General features: G+C 36.5%; 1 pseudogene; it reads right to left on the bottom strand.

The window, feature by feature from the left end:
* Positions 1-1,072: 1,072 nt before the first annotated feature.
* On the bottom strand, positions 1,073-1,649 carry LOC116863844 (annotated as a pseudogene).
* Positions 1,650-2,881: the final 1,232 nt, after the last annotated feature.

Here is a 2,881-nt window from a genome sequence, read left to right as displayed (position 1 = left end):
CAGAAATGTCTGTTCATGTCCTCTGCCCATTTCTTGATTGGATTATTTGTTCTTTGGGTGTTGAGTTTGCTGAGTTCTTTATAGATTTGGGACACTAGCCCTTTATCTGATATGTCGTTTCCAAATATCTTCTCCCATTCTGTCAGTTGTCTTTTGGTTTTGTTCACTGTTTCCTTTGCTGTGCAAAAGCTTTTGATCTTGATAAAATCCCAATAGTTCATTTTTGCCCTTGCTTCCCTTGCCTTTGGCGATGTTCCTAGGAAGATGTTGCTGCGGCTGAGGTCAAAGAGGTTGCTGCCTGTGTTCTCCTCAAGGATGTTGATGGATTCCTTTCTCACATTGAGGTCCTTCATCCATTTTGAGTCTATTTTCGTGTGTGGTGTAAGGAAATGATCCAATTTCATTTTTCTGCATGTGGCTGTTGGGGAGATCTTTTTGTCTTTACATTTCATTTTGGGAAATATCTCTTGTCATATCCTTACACTCAGAGATTCTTTCCTCAGCCATGTCCAGCCTGCTAATAAGCCCAAGGGTTTGAGCTCTAACATTTCTTTCTTTTTTAAGGATGTCACTTCTATTAGTTTTTAAAGATTTATAGCACTTAAATTATGTTTGCTTAAATGTATGAATGTTAAAAAAATTTTTTGTAAAATATAAGAGCACTCAATTTGGTCATCAAGTAAAAGTAAAAACTGCCTTTCTTTTTAAAATTAGTCCAAAGTAGCATTTAGGAACCTAGCCGTAGGCTGCAATGTTGACACCATGACAAAACCAAGTATAGGGTTACATCTGGTTTTGTTTTGGTTTTGTTTTCAGTAGCCAGTGTTCTTGGGTTAAGTTCTGAAAATGGCCCAGTTGTAAGGCAGGAATCTGTTTGATTCTACCAGGGCTATGTTCCTTGAGTTGACTGCTGCAGGGTGAGGCACATTTTCTGGACCATGTCAATTACCTACGAGTCATCAAAGTAAAAAAATTCATCATCTCTTCCTTGATATTCCATTCCATGGAAATCAACTCAGTATTATGAGGTACTCGAGTTCCGCCAAATTCTTTCACAAACTAGGATCTTTCCTTATGACCTATCTGTGATCATTTCCAGTGTAGCTCCAAACTTTTGATGGTTTTAAGCAAACCATTCCAGGAGGGACATATTCTCAATCAGTTCATGTTCCTGTCCTGTCACGAAATGAGATTTATCCTTCTCTTTTTCTTCAGTTAGACAATTTTCTCCTCTTCTGTGCCTTGGCAATGAAGAACATTTCTCATTATATCCAGATTTTCATAAACCGTTAGAATCTCTACAGCTCCCATTTCCAAAGCCTTTAGTGTATCTTCATCTCCAAAATAGTACTTACCTGTGTCCTGGCTGATTTCACCAAAGTGCTGAATTAATTTCTCTGTTTGAATTAATTTTACCTTGGAAAAAACATCAGTAGATAATGCAATAGCTTGGTTTCCATTTTCACTACCATAGGATATATCAACTAATTTTAAGTCTTTTGACTGCAGTGTCTCTCCAAACATGTCAGATTAACTTAGTTCAGTTTTAAGGTCAGCTGATCCATCTAAAATGAGACCAGTCACATTCACTTTGTGGAAGTAAACAGCTATCTAGCAGTCTCAGCTACTATCTGAATACAGTTATTCCACTTCCAGACCAGACCTTACATGTATGGATTGCTTGGCTGTAGTGCTCAGTGTCCCTCTTCTGTGCCCAATATCAGTCAGGTCTTGGTCTATGCAGAGGTACTGCTTCTGTTCTGGGCAAGCTGCACCTATCTGCTTGCCATGCTGCTTGATGGGTGCAGCTCTTTGATCTCCTGCTCCAGCTAGGCAGTACAATCCCAATTCCAAGCTTTACGCTGAAGGCTTTATGCTGAATTTTGTACCTCACCACTTAGTTTGGAAGGAGGTTGCTGATAATTTAACCCCTAAAATTCATGCATAGACTGGCCCCTACTTACCATTTTGATTTTCCTTTATACTTTCCTTTTCTTGCTTTAACTACAGATCCACATATTTCTTATTAATTTTTTCTTTTATTATAGTGGTAAGAGAGATTTGTGCTTCTGCTCAGTTTTCCATTTTGACCCTAAAAGTAGAAAATAGCTTTAAATCCAACTACGAAAAGCTTATTTACTTATTTACCTATTACTTATTTCTTATTTAATAATGTTAGTGGACAGTGGATAATCTTTGAGTTAGGGTGAAAAAATCTAAAAGTTTTAAAAATAAAACAACTGAATTATATCTCTAAAACAGACCATGATCAACCTCTGTATGACTGTCCTATGTGTGGGCTCATCTGTACAAATTACCCTATTCTCCAGGAACATGTTGACTTACATTTGGAAGAAAGCAGCTTTGGACATGGTATGTTGATATGTTTAAAAATAAGAATCTCTTGATTTAATTTCTGCTTCCTAGGTTATATCTAAGTTTTAGAGTAGTAATAAAGAGGGAAAAAAGCATACTGGTTAAAAATAAATTTGTCCCTTTAAAGAATTATAATATGACTTCAGCTTCTTTTTAGAAGTTGTTTCACAGAAAAGTTGTATAGAATGAACTACTGTGGGCAGTAACCAAACTAGTGGTTTTGCCCCCAGAGTTTTTCCCCAGAACACGAATATTCAGAAGACAATGAAATTGTACAATTTAAGAAATCTGTTTGATGAAGTTGAGGCCATTCTTTCAAAAGCAGCTAGAAATAACTAGATTTAGCATCAGGTCAGCAAAAGTTGTTGTTGAACCAGGAAGCTGCCATATGGCACATATGATTTTTAAAGAATATACCAACTGTATGATTTAAATGTTTTTCAAGTTCATTTCCAGTTTGTCCAGTTTCTTATATTAACCGGTTATTAATTTTGTAAGTGACTCT

The sequence above is a fragment of the Lontra canadensis genome, unplaced genomic scaffold (assembly GCF_010015895.1).
Source record: "Lontra canadensis isolate GAN:19392208 unplaced genomic scaffold, GSC_riverotter_1.0 scaffold3772, whole genome shotgun sequence".
In the NCBI taxonomy this organism is placed as follows: Eukaryota; Metazoa; Chordata; class Mammalia; order Carnivora; family Mustelidae; genus Lontra; species Lontra canadensis.
This window is presented reverse-complemented; position numbering and strand designations above follow the sequence as displayed.